General features: G+C 46.1%; 1 protein-coding gene across 3 annotated transcripts in view; it reads right to left on the bottom strand.

The window, feature by feature from the left end:
• Positions 1 to 18,019, bottom strand: part of NAV2 (neuron navigator 2) — a 775,852-nt gene that overhangs the window by 507,967 nt on the left and 249,866 nt on the right. The gene's annotated exons all lie outside the window — the stretch shown is intronic.

Here is an 18,019-nt window from a genome sequence, read left to right as displayed (position 1 = left end):
TTTTCTTCCCAGTCTTGGGTATGTCTTTATCAGCAGCATGAAAACAGACTAACACAGTCCCTCTCACCCAGGAAGGGGCTGGGCTGAGCCTGCAGAAACACGAGGAGGTGCTAAGTGTACAGGCATTTAGGCAAGTAGGCCTGGGCTCTTATGAATGCATCCATCCACCCACCCACCAATTCATCCACCTCCATCCATCCATCTATCCATCCACTGCCCCATCCATCCATCCATCCATCCATCCATCCATCCATCCACTTATCCATCCATCCACTGCTCCATCCATCCATCCATCCATCCATCCATCCATCCATCCACTTATCCATCCATCCATTTGCTGGAAATGGAACAAGTGCCCACATTCTGCTGCTCTGAAGCTGATTGACCTCTAGACTTCCTCCCTAAGACTGATGGTCATTTGAGAACTGGATATCAACAGGCTGTGACAAAGCTCTTCAAGCTCTGATGCATGTTACCTGTGAAAAGTTGTTTCTGCTTATACCTGCATTATAAAGCAGTAAGAGATTTCTGAGACTTCAAAGGGAATTCATTGTATAGAAAGCTCAGAGCTGCAACTGTAGCCCACATCTATGTAGCATGAATGAGCCCATGGCACCCACTGCCTTAGGCAAAGTCTGATTTCCCCATCCCTTTATTTTCCTCTTTATTCTGACTTCCTCATCCAAATATAGGTTATTATCTTTTGTTAACTTATATATTTTAAGCCTCCTCAAATCCTTTTTTGGAATCAAGTTGAAACATAAAAGAAAAAAAATGATTGAATTGAACTAACGCAGATGAAATAAGGAGGGGATTTATTTCAGGAACTGAGCTGAGCTCCCAAACTGAGAGTTCAACCATTCTCTGTCACCCCCACCCATGATCCTGGGGATATGATTGCTGTCAAATGACTCTTTCTAACATTCTTTCTGCTCGAGGAATGGCAGCCCTTCAATTAGCACCTATCAGTCCTGGTTTTGGGCATCTGATGGAGAGCCCCTAGCTTAGTGTTCTCATTGTAAAATTGGGATTATACTTGTTCCTAGCCTGCAAAACTGTTGAGAGGATTAGTTGACTTCTGCACATAGTAAGGGCTCAGTTATAGTTAGCTGTTATTACTGGTAGATTTCAGTGACGCATGACTTAAACAGAGGTCCAGTCTTGGCACTAGAGCCAATATGGACCCACTGAGCAACTCTTTCTACCTTCCTCTCAAGCTTTGAGTGTAGAGTAGAACCTTTGAGAACACAGAGGCTTGCATGGCCAATAATCATTTGTTCAATTGATTCTAGATATTTAATGGTAATAACCTCCTCCCTCCCCAGTTAAGGCTGGGTGAGGCATGCAGTGGTTAGTCTCTGCTTAGCCCTTGGGGTACACATGATTCCTGTCTTCAAGGCACTTAGTGTCTCCAGGAAAGACTAACCTACAAACCACCAACAGCAGCGCCAGGATGAATGAACTTGTGATGGCTCCATCTTGCCTTTAGACCTTTGCCCATGCTATTCCCTCACCTGTAATACTTTTCCTTACCTTCACCCTCCCTTCACCTGCTCTTCTTCCCTCTCTACCTCTCTCTCTCCCCTCTGCAGAAGGTGTTCATTGTGTTTCTACAGACTCATTCTTGATATATTTTGTATTCTCTTTTTCTCCCTCCCCTCTTTCCTCTCTTTCTCAATTTGCAACTCTCAATTTCAATTTTTGTTTCAATTTTTATATTTGGAATTGGTTACTGTCCTTTTAGTAGTAAGATAAATGGCTAAAATATGCCTGCAGCTTATCTTTAATTAACACAGCTCACAGTGTTATCTGCTTTCAAAAATGCCTGTACTGGTGTACTAGGCAGAATCGTGCCATCTAGAGATGTCTGCAACCCAATCCCCTCAACCTGTGAATAGGTACATTTATGACAAAAGTAATTTTGCAGATGAGATTAAATTAAGGACCTTAAAATATGGAGATGATCTTGGATTATTCAGGTGGGCCCAGTGTAATCACAAGGGACCTTAAAGATGGGAGAAGAAGGCAGAAGAATGAGAGAAGGAAATGAGACCATGAAAGCAGAGGTCACAGTGATGCCAGTGATTGCAGCTGGGGGCCAGCCAAGCAGTGTGGGCAGCCTCTAGAAACTGGGGAAGACAAGGAAATTGATTCTCCCTCTAGAGCCTCCAGGAGGAATGCAGCCCTGCTGACACCTAGATTTTCAACTCGGACCTCCAGAAAGTCATTAATTTGCATTGTTTCAAGCCACAGAGTTAGTGGTAATTTGTTTCAGTAGCAATAGGGAACCAATAGAGCTGGCTCCAAAAGAAAGGGAAGGAAATCCTGTTTCTTACAGGAGTATTTCCGTTTCCTAATGTCAGTACAACTAGGTTTTATGGGCGTACTTGTGTGTGAGTGTGTGGGACTTGCGCGTATGGCATATGGCTATCTTTTCTCCTCCAGATCATGGTTGACACAGGACAAGTTTCCTCAAAATAAATAAACACTGTCATTTCAATTGAACCTTTGTGTGGAGATAAGTTCACATCCTGAAGTGGACTTGGGCTGCAAGCCCCTTCCTCTGAAAAACATCAAGGGCATCATTGTGTTCATGCACTAATAAGCACTGCAAGGCAGTGTATTTGCTTTTCTTGTGCTTTCTTTTCATAGTGGCATCTGCTGGGCTTCAGCTGGCATCTGGACATAGCATAAGAGAGGACATGATGGCAGATGAAGGGATCTGACATCCTAGGAAGGAGGCAGTGGTCTGAACAACATCTTACCACTTATGAACACACCTATGTTCATGCATTGAAAGCATGAGTTCTGTTTATTTGAACAACAGAGCTCTGAACAGTCCCCAAGCCTCCCATTTGCTCTGCTGGAATGCAGAGCGTGGTGGTGCAGAGAAGTCTTGAGGTCAGAGATGAATTTGAAAACTGCCTCCTATTGATGGGTAACCAGGGTTGTTATTGTTTTTTCTTCAGCTGTAAAATGGGAGAATTGGGGGAGGTTCTGGTTTTGCACTGAGATAATGCATTGATGTGCACAGCACAGTCCCTGGATCAAAGTAAGCCATCAATACACAGTAGCTCTTGGGATTGCATTTAGCCTCCCGATCTAGCATAATAGTAAGAATAATAAAGAAGCAAGGCTAGGGTTCTGTGGTCAGTTATCTTGTTTGAAGAATCTTTGCTGAAATGTTTCAAAAGGACATGACGTACCTTTTCTTCTTGGTTCCCTTTACACACGACGCTTCTCTTCCTAGCTGTGATTATGAAGTCTGTAATCTGAGTTCCCATCTCAAATCCTGCTCCATGAGTCTGTTTACTTCCCTGTCCCTCAAAAGTATTCTCAGTCCAGCCATACCCATTCATTAGAGACTCCAAGACTGACAAGGAAAAGAGCTGAGCCATGAGTGGAGACAGTGTGCAAGAAGTAACTGCTTACTCCTTCCTTTGGGGCAAGGAGTACAATCAGCTGATGTGGCAGGAAGCCTGCAGTGTTGGGTTAAGTAGCAGTCAGATACATTTAAGTGGAACTGGCCCATCTTCCAGCTGCAACCTCAGATGACAGCTATCCTAGCTCCACTTAGAAAGGCAGTGCCTCTTCTGCTCACCAGTGGGCTGCCTTCCCCAGAGCTCATGATGGCAAGGTGGAACAGAGCTGGTCCCCAGGCCTAGCAGAGCAAGAACAGGGCAGCTAGGGACCAATCATCCTGGCTTTCCTCTGGGCCAAGAGGGCTCCCCGTTTCAAAGGCAGACAGTGGAAGATCTGAGAAAGAAATCAGGATTGAGGGTGATAGCCACCCCCATGGGCCTACGTAGAGTAACAGCTGAAGATCCAACTGGAATGGATGGTAGGAGCCATCTCCACTGCACCTTCTTCAAACTCTCCAGGGACACAAACTGAGAGCGGCCCTGTAACCAGTGTGGTTACCAGCCTGCTCTGCAAGGCCGATCAGAGCCCAGCTGTAAGCAGACCCTTCTCTTCCTTCCCTGGCCTGGGAACTGGCCCATACGGTGTGGAAGGTGCATGCCAGCTGGAGCAATGCATCTCCAACTTCAAAGTGTTGGAGAATCACTTGGAGATCCTGCTAAAATGCAGATTGTGAGTCAATGGATCTGGAGTGGGGCCTGAGCCTCTGCATTTCTAAGATCTCAGGTAAGGCCATGCTGGTGGCCTGCCTTTGGGATTGCAATTAGCTTGAGAACAGGCTAAAACAATAAAAAGTAAAGGATAATACAGAAACAAGATGAGGGTCTTGTAGGAGACTCTTCTGTCTGCTTCCATGACGTTCTGGGTGTCATATCTCTTGGCAGAGGTAATTTAGAGTGCTTCCACTTCCAAGTGACCTTTGAGGTCCCCCTCTGTGGGCACTTTGAAGAATTAACAGGGAATAGGACAGGGCTTGGAGATTTGGATGAGACTAACATTGAGTGCCTGCTTGGAACAACAGCAAGAGGAAAGGCAAGGAGCTGGGACTGGGCAGAGTTTAGCTGAAGCAGTTGGGAGGCGCAGGTGAGGAGAGGACGGTTAAGGGAGAAAAAAGTGGAAAATGGAGAAGTGAGGTCAGCGAGGAGCACTGGACACTGAGTCAAAGCTCTTACTCTCATCAGCTTTAACACCTGGGGCAAGCTGACACCTCTGAGCCTCAGTTTCTTTATCTATGAATGAGTAGTGTAACATTTAAGCCTCAGGATTAGGGTGAAGGTTAAATAAAGCAACAAATGTGAAAGCATCCAGCAAATTACCTGGCATGTAATAGTATCCAATATCCAATACACTTTGAAATAACAAACCAGTAAGTAGGCTCAGGCTTTGCAGAGTCTTCACAGCCAAACAAAGGAGTTTGGCTTGTGCTGCCAAGAAGCCAGTCACAGATTATTCCTAACTGCAATAAAGCAAGCTCTCCCTAGGGATCTCTGCTTAACTGCCTCTGAGTAATTCTGAGCACTTAAGTGGAACTCAAACAGATAAAATTATATAGTTCAAAACCAGTCTTGAATGCAGACCCCTCACTAATCCCGATTAATCTTTTGCCTCCGTCTGAAACGGTATGATTCCACAGGCCCCTGGATTTCCTGGAGTAATCCACTATCCCTCTCTCCTCATCTCCTCATCAATGAGCAGCGGGTTGCATTGGTTGCATGTTAATAGGATGTCCCAGGGAAACAACACAACCCACGCCCAAATCCTGTCCGGGGCCTGGAATACCAGGACCTTCCAAATCCCAAATCTGATGAAAAGAAATGACCCACTTTGCAGGGACCTTGCTAGAAGCCCTTAGAAAAAGTCTGCATTGAGAAAGAGTCCTTTCTAGGCAAACAAATGAGGTCCAGGAGGCAGTGAGGCTGCCTATGCCAGGAAGGCTTTGTGGAGGCCTGTGTCTACCCTCCTCCCCGCTAACCCTTCCATCCTCACATGCTCCCTTGCACAGGTCTCAGCTAAGTAGAGCTTATGCTGCTTTTCATGACTTTCTTTTTTTTTTTTTTAAATAATATTTAGAAATTGTTTGGGGCCCAGAAACTTAAACATTTCCACTAAGCCATTATTTTCCTGCAGTATATGTTTTTAAAATAGATAGAAATAAAGCTTGCATTTCACAGACAGAGGAAACGGTAAATACACTTAGGATCAGTGCAGAGGAGTCCATCTTCCTTTACTTTCCTTGGGAGAGGATCTTAAGTGGTGCTGGGCCAGACAACTAAGTGCTTCTCCCCCAAAACCAAAAGATCTAGATGAGTTTGGGGGTTGAAGGGGCAGCTGGATGGAGGCACATCAGAACCAGCTGTGGGTATTTTTTCTTTCCTAAGTAAATATCCCTTGCCCCAACTCCTCCCCTGGACCTTTCAAAAAACAGGCAGCAGTCCAATGTAGTAGTTAGAACATGAGCCCTGGACAAAGGCTGTCTGGGCTCAATCCTAGCTCTGCAATTCACCAACTGGAGGCCTTGGGTAAGTTAACCAATGTATTAGTCCATTTTCATGCTGCTGATAAAGATACACCCAAGACAGGGAAGAAAAATGGGTTTAATGGACTTACAGTTCCACATGGCTGGGGAGGCCTTACAATCATGGCAGAAGGCAAGGAGGAGCAAGTCATGTCTTACATGGATGGCAGCAGGCAAAGAGAGAGCTTGTGCAGGGAAAGTCCCATTTTTAAAACCATCAGATCTCATGAGATTCATTCACTATCATAAGAAAGTGCAGGAAAGACCCACCCCCATAATTCAATCCCAGACCAGGTTCCTTTCACGACACATGGGAATTGCAGGAGCTACAATTCAAGATGAGATTTGGATGGGGACATAGCCAAACCATATCAACCAACTTCAGTGCCTTAGTTTCTTCACCTGTAAAATAGAGGGATAAAAGTGCCCATCTCATGAGGCTGCTACAAGTGTCACAGGAGTTAATAGCCATGAGGTAGTTAGAGCATTGCCTGGCACAAAGCAAGATTCAACGATTTAATGCATCCCAAGCCACCGATATCTAATATGTCCCCAAACTCTCAATCCTAGTTGCTCCAGCCCGGTCCTCTTGCAGTTCCCCAACCCCATAAATGACAACTCCATCCTTCCTGTTGCTCGGACCCCAATGCTTGGAGTCATTTTTGACTCCTCTTTTTCACACTCTATACACCATCCATTAATAAATCCTATCAACTCTAATTTGAGCATATATTTAGCACCTGGCCACGTTTAAACACACCTCCGCTGCCCCCCCAGTCCAAGCCACTGTCATCTTTCATCCTGACTGTTGCAGTAGCCTCCTCCTACCCTCACCTCCAGCCCACAATCTCTCCTTCTCACAGCCTCTAGAGTAATTCTTTAAAGACATTTAAGTCACACGATGTTTCTCCTCTGCTTAAAACCCTCCAAAGCCCCCTATCTCACTCACAGTAAAAGCCAAAGTTCTACTGGGCCCTAGAAAGTCCTATGTGATACAGCCCACTGCCTCTCTGATGCTACTGCCTACTTCTCTTCCCCTTGCTCCCTCTCCCCCAGCCACACACTCTTCCTTGCTGTTCCTTGAACATGCCCAGCATGCTCCTGCCTCAGGGCCTTTGCACATGCCATTCCCTCTGCCCAGAACACTCTTCCCTCAGAACCCTTATAGCTCCCTCCGTCCCTTCCTTCAGGCTCTACTCAAATGTCACTTCATCAGAAAGGCCGTCCTTGAACCTCCTATATAAAACCTTCCATCACTCACTATACCCCTTTCTTTGCTTGATTTTCCTTTTGAGCCCTTATTACCAGTTAATGTCATACATCTTTGTTCCTCTGCTTTTTTTCCTCTCTCCCTGCTTTAGATATGCTGCTCTAATATAGCAGCAGCCTAGTCCCGTTTCTCTTTTGCTCTGTTTCTTTTCTTTTTTTTGAGATGGAGTCTGGCTCTGTTGCCCAGGCTGGAGTGCAGTGCAGTGGTGCAATCTTGGCTCACTGCAACCTCCGCCTCCCGGGTCCAAGCGATCCTCCTGCCTCTGCCTCCCAAGTAGCTGGGACTACAGGCGCATGCCACCATGCCAGGGTAACTTTTTGTATGTTTAGTAGAGATGGCGTTTCACTGTGTTAGCCAGGATTGTCTTAATCTCCTGACCTCGTGATCCACCTGCCTTGGCCTCCCAAATTGCTGGGATTACAAACATAAGCCACTGTGCCTGGCCCTCTTTTGCTCTATTTCTAGTCTCTAGAAACATGCCTGGCACATAGTGGGTGTTTATAACTGTGAATATCTCCCTCCCTCCATTTCTGTCCCCCTCTAATACAGCTCCATGCTGCAGCCAGAAGGATCTGCTTACAATACAAATTTTAAATTTTATAATGCTCCTCTGTCACTTGAGAACCACCAGTGGACCCCCCTGCTGCCCACAAGGCAAAGCTACTACGTGACGTGGAAGTCCTTTTGTGGTCTGGTCCTACGTAACCTCAGCCCTCTCTGTTGCCATCAGTGAACCCTCTGCCCATGTCATTGCTCCCTGAGTAATGATCCTTTGCTCATGCTGTTCCCTCAACTTAGAATGCCCTTCCTCCCTTTCTCCATCTTTCAGACTCTCACTGTAGTGGGTTGAATGGTGGTCCCCTAAATGATATGTCCACCTGGAATCCATAGAAACAACCACATTTGGAAAAAGGATCTTTGCAGGTGTAAAGTTAATGATCATAAGATGAGATTATCCTAGATTAGGGTGGCCCCTAAATCCAAAAACAAATGTCCTCAGAAGAGAAGAGAAGGGAGAAGATACAGAGGACGGGGCCAGGCGAAAACAGAGGCAGAGATTGGAGTGATGCTGTCACAGCCACGAGACGCCTGGAGCCACCAGAGCTGGAAGAGGCAAGGAAGGACTTTCCTCTAGAGTCTGCCAAGAAAGCATGGCTCTGCCCACGCCTTGATTTTTATATTTCTGACCCCCAGAACTGTGAGAGAATAAATTTCTGTTGTCTTAAGTCACCAAGTTTGTGGTAACTTGTTATGGCAGCCCCAGGAAACTAATATACTCTCCCTTCAAGACTTGTAGAGAAGTGGCCGGGCGCGGTGGCTCATGCCTGTCATCCCAGCACTTTGGGAGGCCGAAGCAGGCAGATCGTGAGGTCAGGAGCTCAAGACCAGCCTGGCCAACATAGTGAAACCCCATCTCTACTAAAAATACAAAAATTAGCCGGGCATGGTGGTGTGCACCTGCAGCCTCAGCTACTCGGGAGGCTGAGGCAGGAAAATAGCTTGAACTCGGGAGGCGGAGGTTGTGGTGAGCTGAGGTCACGCCACTGCATTCCAGCCTGGGCAACAGAGCGAGACTCCATCTCAAAAAAAAAAAAAAAAGAAAAGAAAAAGACTTGTAGAGATGCACTCCTTGCCTCCCACCCCCACTGGGGGATTGTGCATCCTTTTCATACTTGATGTCTCTGATTTCCTGGCCAAAGCTGATTGGACTGGGGATGAACACTTAGCCCAAGCTGGGCCAATCAGAGTGTCACAGGGATTCGAAACTGGGACAACAGGACCATGGGGCCCTGGTGGGGCAGGTCATCTAGGCTCAGAGCTGGGCAGTGTAGGATTGTGTGCAGAAAGGAAGCCATGCAGAGAGGAGCAGGACAGACATCATATGCCCTGATGATTCTCTAGTTCCTAGAGGAGAAGTTCCTGCTCTTTGTTTCTAAAAGATTCCCACTCCCACTTTTCCAAAACCTGGCTTGAGCAAGTTTATTTTCCTTGCGACCAAATCATCCCTAAGCTAACAACTGAGCTTTAGTGTCACTTCATCTCTGACCCCATCGCTTGGAGAGAGAAGATCCTAGTCTCTGGGCACCTCAGCTCTGTGTCCCCACCAGGATTCACTGTCACCGATAGCAATGTTTGCATGCCAGTTTTCCCCCAAACTGAGCTCTTCAACCATGGATCCATCTTGTTCTGCCTGTTCCCATTTCCCCATTACCAGATGGGGTACCATGTCTGGGACCACAACGGATAAATAAATGAATAAAGGAAAAAATGCCACTCAGTTATGCCCACAAGAAACTTATGGTCAGGGTAGGAAGCCCAGACTGACACACATACCCAAGAGCACCGTCCAAAAAGGACCAAGTAGAGGGCTGCTCTGAGTCCAGGAGGGGAGGCCGGAGGGCCACTGCGGAGGCAAGGGAAGGAGAAATTGTAGAAGTGGGGTGTGGGAGATGATCACTGGACCAGGCAGAAGGCAGGGTGGAACAGGGAGGATGTTCCAAGTAGGGTGTAGGGGCAGTAGGGACGAGGAAGCAGCAGCAATTGGGGTGTGTGATAGAGATAGGGCCTGACTTTGAGCAGAAGTTCGCAGGCAGGAGCTCTGAAGGAAGGGATCACTGGGCCAGTCCTGGGCTTTGGGTAACTCATCCACCTAGCTGACACCCATCCAGACACTGTGCCCAGTGCCAGGTGTACAGAGATGACAGATAGCAGAATTCAAAGACCAGGCTGAAGCTCTTGAGAGAACAAGACTGATCTGCTGTTCCAAGGAGGAGAAATAGTATATAAACAAAGCTTCTGTGGAGCACTTTACAGTTTAGAAAGTGCTTTCTCATGTATTAATGATTACAAAGTCACATGGTATAGTAGAAAAAGTGATGCTGCTGCAGAAAGCCTGAGTTAAGATCTTGCCTCTACCATTTGGTGGCTATAAAACCTTCAGCTAAGAACCTCCTTGAGCTTCAATTTCTTCATCTGTAGGATAACACCAGCTAGTATTTATTGAACACCTAGTATATGCCTACTATTATAATTGCTTTTATGTGTATTAACTTATTTGATCTTCAAAAACAATACTACAAAGTAGTTACTATTGTTATCCCCATTTCGCAGGTATAGAAATTGAGGCTCAAGGAAGCTAAGAAACCCGCCCAAATCACACAACTACCCAGCAGAAGAGGTGAGATTTGAACCCAGTTATTCTGGCTCCAGAGTCCATGTTCTTAGCCACAATGCTGTACTGTAGATGATGACAGCAGCCCCTCCTCAAAAGTTTTGGGGGATCAATAAGATTAATACACATGTAACTGGCTAGAGGTTATAGGTAAATATTGGCAACTGTTATAATTTTATCCAGTGCACACAATGTTAGAGCAGTTGGTTGCTTTAGCAGATGCTGTTGACACCCTGTCGTGTTCCCTTGGCTTAGCCTGGAGGTCATCCACAGACAGTGGGCATGTCCCTCGCCTAGGGACATCCTGTCTCTGAGAGATTCTTGTGCATCAAACAGGGCAGGCCAGAAGTGCTGGGGTTCTCATATCCCAGGAGAAAACCACACCCAATGAGGCAGATGAGTTGGTGCACAAACACCCCAGCTTCTTTGTTCCTCCACGGGACAATTCTGAGGTAGGTCCAACATAGTCCTTCAGAGGGCCCCTGTGGGATTGAGCCCAGCTGCCCATTATAGTAACCCACCCATTAGCACACCTTTTATTGGCTTTCTCCTCGCTGTCTCACTCCCCACTCCCTCACAGTGCTTCCTGGAATCGCTTCCCAAATAAACTACTTGTACTGAAATACTTACTTCACAGTCTGTGTTGGAGGATCCAAACTAAGACACGGATGCAATTCAGTTTGGAGAGAGAGAAAAGGAAGAGATATACCCATTGAGGCTTGAGATTTTTCTGGGCAGATACTGCCAGGAGAAGAGCATCAGCCCTCGTAGTGAAGGGAAATGTTCCCAGTAACTAGAAAAACGGATCAGCCCTTCCTCATGCTGTTTCTCAAACAGAATAGCCCCTTCACCCACATTTCACCTGACACTTCAAAAATATTGGCCATCAAGGGACTCTGGCAAGAGCCCTGATGCCTCTGGAGTAGATTACAGAAGGATTCCTTGAAACCTTAGGACGTGAGCATAAAATAAACACAAATAAGCTCCCCTTGTCTAAATAAACCGAGGTACAGTTTGATGAGGCAGTTTTCTTTTTCTCCCTACCCCTTCCACACTTCTCTCCTCAAAGGCCAGGCTTGTTTGCTTACTTATTTAATACTAAACCCTTTGTACCTTCAAAGAACGCCTTTGTGTCTGAGATGAAGTGGAGCATTTCTGCCTGCTGGACACAGTTTTCCAAATGAACCTCCAAACACAGAGTAGCCCAGATTATTAACAATAAGACAACCTCGCAGGTTGGCCGGATGGATGAAATGAACAGGAGGTAAGAAGGAAAACATGAGAAAGGATGGATTTTCAGCAGGTTTTTCCAGCCAAACCATTTGCAATTCCACTGGAAAGGATTCCCAGGGGGAAAGAAACCAAAGAACATGGTGAGAAAAAAAGCAAATTACTGGCTCAGCAGTGTGACATCTTCCCTTGACAAGTTGGGCATGAGGAAAGAGAGAAAGACAAGTTGGGCATGAGGACACATTGAAAAGGACCAATGCTGGCCAGCATGATGGCACAGAGGGCTTTGTCACCTCCAAACGTGGGTGGCCTGGGCCACAGTCCTAGGCTGGGCTCAGAAGTGCCCCTGCCATTTCATCCATCATGGAAACTGCACAAACACTAAGAACAGAGGCATTTGACTGGACCCAGACATTTCAAATGGAGAGAAGCTTTCAGAGAACACAGTTGGAACCAAAAATCAACACAAGGATCACCAAATGCACACACACACACAGGCCATAAAAGAACGTATTATGCAGAACCAACTAAAGAAAAATCACAGGGGATATTTGCATTGTGAAGCATCCCATTCTCTAATGGGTCAAGTCCTTCCCATAAGAGGCAGGATAACCTACTGGTCAAAAGCTTGGTGGTGGAGTCAAACTCCCTGGGAGGGAATCTCCCTAGCTCTGCCACATATGGGCTGGGTGACCTCGGGCAAATTCCTTAATCTTTCTGTGTGCTTCCATTTCCTCATCTGCAAATGAGGGCTGATAATAATAATTATATTAACCTCAGAGCATTGTCTGTGAGGTTAAATGAATAAATACATATACATCACCTAGAAGAGGGTCTGGCATGCCCAACACATGTTAGCTCTGATCACTACATAACTTCAGCAGATGATAACTCATCAGCACTACAATAGCTTCCCAGGTACAATAGGATAAAAGTTAAAAAGACAAAGCAGCATAAAAGCAGGTCAGACTGAAAAAGAATTCCCTGAAGCTAGGAGACTACCTTACTTCAAACAAAGCACAGTGACCGTCTTACCTGTGTACAGTTTCCTCGGCTCACGGATGGCTACTCGCTGTGGGTGCCACAAGTGCAGTGTGAGCTCTGAGGACCCCCTGGCAACCCCAGGTTCTCTTTGGCATGCTAGAAAGGTCTGTTGGACTGCAGATCAGAAGTGTGGCTGAGGCTGGGGCACTGCCCTTGCAGAGGAGATGGCACACCCCCTCCCCTCTCCCTGCTCCCAAAAGCCGCTCTTCCATCTGGCTGTGCCTGTCACTGTCAGGGGGCGGCGGCATCTGCCTCTGAGCTGGTCAGTGGCTGGGGCCTGTCCCCCCAGGGCAGCGGAAGGGCATGCCATTGGCATGGGTCATAATTGGAGGCCAGCTCCCCCGTGGTCTCTCTGTGCAGAGAATGCTATGTCCCAGACCCACCTGCCCTTGAGAGCAGGGCCCCATCCCTGTCCTTAGCTCAAGACAGGGGCCCAGGATTTTCTTTATAGAGGTGAGAAATGGCCACAGCCATTCCTCCACTCATCTCGGACAAACACACGCACCCCAGTGAAACTCGCAGTTCTGTGCAGACATTCCTCACGCATCCCCGATCCTCCCCACCTCCTTCAGCTAAAAATGCCCACTTGTTTAGACTTCCGCAGCTTGGGCATGAAGCTGGAATTAAAACAGAGACAAAGGTCCACTATCAGTAATTATTTCTGAAGTAACAAGCAACTAATTGGGACTTACTGTTATTAAAAACCTATACGGCAGGCAGTAATTAAACTGCAGCTAATGAGAATTTCTGCACCAGGCTCTGCAGCCACCACATGGCTATTCTCCTCATCCTGGGTCGAAGGGTCTGTTGTTGGAGGAAATAAATGGCTTCTTCATAGCCCTCCAAGAGACATTAGTCATATTGGAGATTTCTGCCCCAGGGAAGTCAGTAGTAAGATGGGGCAGTGAGGCAAGACAAGGCATAAATATGAGAAGCCCAGGAACACATGAAGGTTTCTAGATTGGCTGCTATTATCCTCTGGATGGTGACATCATGCCTCTGGGAAATGGCTGTGGGATACTGTCAAGTCAGTAGGAAAACAGCTGAATCAACTCTTTCATAAATAGATTTATTGAGCACTTCTTATGTGTTAGGAGCTCTGGGAGATGCATTTATATACATTATTTCATTTACTCTTCCTAACAGCCTGAGGAAGGAAGTACCACTAGGCCCTGTTTTACAGATAAGGAAACTTGGCTCAGAGAGACGAAGTCACCTATGGAAACTCACCTGGTTGCTGAGCAGAGTGAAGCCAGAGTTGGATCCAGAAGGAAGGAAAAACTTGGAGTCACATTCTTGCATGCAACACAGCACAGGGAGGCAGCTGGTGGAGTCAGGGGGGCCAGCTAGGTGTGGCCACCTTCTAGCCTCCTGGAGAGCTTGTTTAGCTACCAAAACATTCTGTGCCTCCGTTTCTGCATCTGCAGAGTGGGGATAGTTATACCTACCTACTGGGTTTGCCGTAAAGACGAACAGCCTGCAGATGAAGTGTTTAGCCCAGGGCTTGGTGCATGGTAAACACTCAATAAAGTCCAGTTGTTATTCTAGGTGCTCTACAGATGCTCTCGGAAGTAGTGCTATCATTTGCTGAAACTCATTGTCCGAGCATGGCAGAGGTTTTGTAATAATGAAAGCTGTGGAAGTCTCAGCAAACAGTGTCTGTCTGCCTGTGTCCCTTGGGAAGGGGGCAGACAAACCCAGCGAGCTGGTTCTGCTCTGAGGCCACTGCCCTGGTGTCCGGGGCAGTGGGAGGCTGGCCAAGCTCCCAGACAGCCTGTCTCGGGCCTGGAGTACAGAGCCGTTGCCTCACCAGCTTGTAATGAACTGCGTCTCCATCCTGATTAGGGGAACAATCCTCACACAGAGAGACTCAGGGGAAGGAAATGACAACGTTGTGGGGACAGGGTATAACCTCACCTCCCAAGGAGGAGCTGGCTTCTGGGGAGCCGGTGAATTGAAGGTCACAGCCCAAGATGGTGCCCATCCCCAGGGAGGAGGCTGAGCAGATTCCACTAGGGCAAGTCTAGGATTTAAGAAATGTGCTAGGTCCAGCCAGGCCTCTGTATGCAAGCCTAGAAGGTAGCAGCTCATAGGCTCTGGTTTGCCAGAAAGGGCACACAAGGAAACCAACCTTCCCCGGGCACCTACCCCATATCATTCCCCATGCCAGCCTTATGACATCAACATTGTCCTATAAAATAGAATTTTAGAGCACTGTCTTTTCCAAAACCGTGGGTTGCAGCCCATTACTGGGTTATGAAAACAATTTAGTGGGTGACTAATACCATTTTTAAAATAACGTGATTAAAAAAAAAAACAGAAAATTTCAGAGTGCACTGCACGTGGTACAGATGAGTATTGTTTTAGGAATCTTTTATTTATTTAGTGTAAGTGTGTTTGGGAGTGGAATTGTGATATAAAATACATTTTTTACTGAGAATTATGGTCAAAACTTCTCGAAAGAATGCAGGCTCTGGCCAGGCATGGTGGCTTATGCCTGTAATCCCAGCACTTTGGGAGACCAAGGCAGGGGGTATGCTTAAGTCCAGATGTTTGAGACCAGCCTGGGCAACATAGTGAGACCCCATCACTACAAAAAAAAAATTTTTTTTTTTAATTAGCCTTCATGGTGGTGTGTCTGTGGTCCCAGCTACTCGGGAGGCTCTGAGGTGGGAGAATCACTTGAGCTTGGGTGGTTGAGGCTACAGTGAATCATGATCGTGCCATTGCACTCCAGCCTGGGCAACAGAGTGAGATCCTGTCTCAAAAAATAAAAATAACAAAAGAATGCAGGCTCTGAAATCAGACTGACTGGAGAACCTTGATCAAGTTGTAAAACCCCTCTGTGTCTCAGTTTCCTCATCTATAAAATGGGGATAATAATAGAACATTTCATAGTGTTGTTGCATGAAGTAAATGAGTTAATATTATAAAGTGCTTAAAGTGGTGTGGCAGACACTGCTAGCATTCATCAATTTCCCCTCAGCCAATCTCAAAGCCCCATACAGATAGTTCAGTTCCTTGTATGTGCCAATGCCTTCCTGAGTCTTTCTCCTGATGATGCTCCCTGGTCATGGTTATACGCTTAGCCCAAGCACAGGGCAGGTCAAAGGTGTGGTGGAATGAATGCCCCAGGAGTGACCCTCCACCAATAAGGACTGGAAGATTGTGGATAAACACAGCAGTGGAGATTCTGAGGTGTGTTTCTCAGTCTCTAAGAGGATGTCCAGTGGGACTGAGCCCCCATTGCCCACCAAAATGACTCCTCCCCATCTCACTTCCCTGTTCTCTCACATTGCTTCCTGGGATCCCCTCCCATATAAACTTGCACCTAAGTCCTTGTGTTGGTGTCTAATCTTAATTTTGATGAACTTAAGCAGATTCTGACACAAAGTAAGTGCTTGATAGATGTTAGTTATTACTAATCATGTTCATCTTGAGAGAGGATCTTTGCAAGTGCTTTATGTGCAATATCTCATTTAATCCTCACACCAAGTCCATAAAGTAGGAACTGTGATTGTCCCCATTTTTCAGATAAGAAAACTGAGGCTTAGCAAAGTTAAGCATGCTGCTCAGGTTTACATAGCTAGAAAGGAAAGAGTTCCACTCTGAACCCATGAGTGTTACCAATGCCCCTGTTCTCCACCTCTCCTCTCTATCTAATCTATACAATCACTCTGCCAGCCAGCTACTGTTGTCACTCCCATTTTACAGATATGGAGATGGAAAGCCCAGGGAAATTATTTGCACTCAATTCCTGCACTATTCACTACCATGCTGGCACCGACAACTGGTATCCTGACTCGTTACTGTGCTTTCCATGACAGCAGCAGCAGCCTGCTTCTATGTGCCATGGATAGAGAAGACACAGGAGAAATCCCTTCTTTAAAAAAAAAGTCCCCGAAGTAGAAACCAGCCAGCTACCATCAAACCTTGCAGCACAGGAGAAAGGTAGGACGCAGTTGAAAAGAGACACAATTTTCAAAGACTTAGTGAAACTTACAGAAACTTAATGACACAGACAGATAGAAATCTGTTCTAGTGCTTGTGCCTCAACTCCTCAACCTGGTAAATGGGCTGATGGCCTGGTACGAAGTCCCTCTACTCATTGCTGGCCTTCACTTTCAGCTCCTCTTCCTTATCTCCAACAGCTCCACCATTCCACCAAGGTACCTCAAGCTACTGTACCTTTGGTCTGAGCTCCATCTGCATGAAATTCACTGTGATGTTTCCCTGGAAACCTGCTGTGTGCCACACACAGTGCTAACCTCTCAGTGCCCCAACTTCCTCATCTATTAAATTGGGATAATCCTAGTATCTTCTTCACGAGTTGTCGTGAGGATTAACTGAGCTAATTGTGCAAATCCCATAGCTGGCAAAGGACCCATATCTAGCATATATAAAGAATACTCAAAACTCCACATTAAAAAGCAAACAATCCAACCAGAAGATGGGTAAATGACATGTAGAGACATTTTACTGAAAAGAATATACAGATGGCAAATAAGCAGTGAAAAAATGTTCAACATCACCAGCTATTAGGGAGATGGAAAGTCAGACCATGATAAGGTGTCACTACATACCTTTTAGAACAGATAAAATTAAAATAGTGGCAACACCGAATTCCAGCAAAGATGTAGAGACACTGAATCACTCACACATTGCTGGTGGGAATGTAAAATGGTACAGCCACTCTCGGAAAGAGTTTGACTTCCTTCCTAAAACACTAAACATATACTAACCATGTAACTCAACAATGGCACCCCCAAGCATTTATCCCTGTGAGATGAAGACTTATATTTGAAATGAAAATCTATACACAAATATTTATAGCTGCTTTATACGTCAAAGCCAAAAACTGGAAACAACCCAGATACTTTTCCTGGTTAAACCATGGTCTGTCAGTCAGTCATGTATCAGTGGTATATCGGTGTATATCAGTGGTATATTGGTGGCATATCCACGGAACAGAACTCACCAGGAACAGAGGAATGAACTATAGACAGACAACCTGAATGGATCTCAAAGGCATTATGCTGAGTGGGAAAAAAACAAAAGCCAATCTTAAAAGGTCACATACTTTGCCATTCTACTTAGATAACATTGTTGAAATGACAACATTTTGCAGATAGAAAACATACTAATAGTTGGTTGCCAGGGGCTGGGGGTGGCGGAAGGGAGAGGGGTGGGTATGACTCTGATGGGGCTGCACAAGGGAGATCTTTGTGGACAGGGGAGAGTTCTGTATCTTGATTGTGGTGGTGATTGTGTAAGATCCTCACAATTTTACACAAGTGAGAAAAGGACACAGAACAATACACAGTCAATTGCCTGGTTCTGAAACTGTACTATAATTACATAACGTGTA

This window comes from Gorilla gorilla, chromosome 9 (genome assembly GCF_029281585.2).
Source record: "Gorilla gorilla gorilla isolate KB3781 chromosome 9, NHGRI_mGorGor1-v2.1_pri, whole genome shotgun sequence".
NCBI classification, from domain to species: Eukaryota; Metazoa; Chordata; class Mammalia; order Primates; family Hominidae; genus Gorilla; species Gorilla gorilla.
This window is presented reverse-complemented; position numbering and strand designations above follow the sequence as displayed.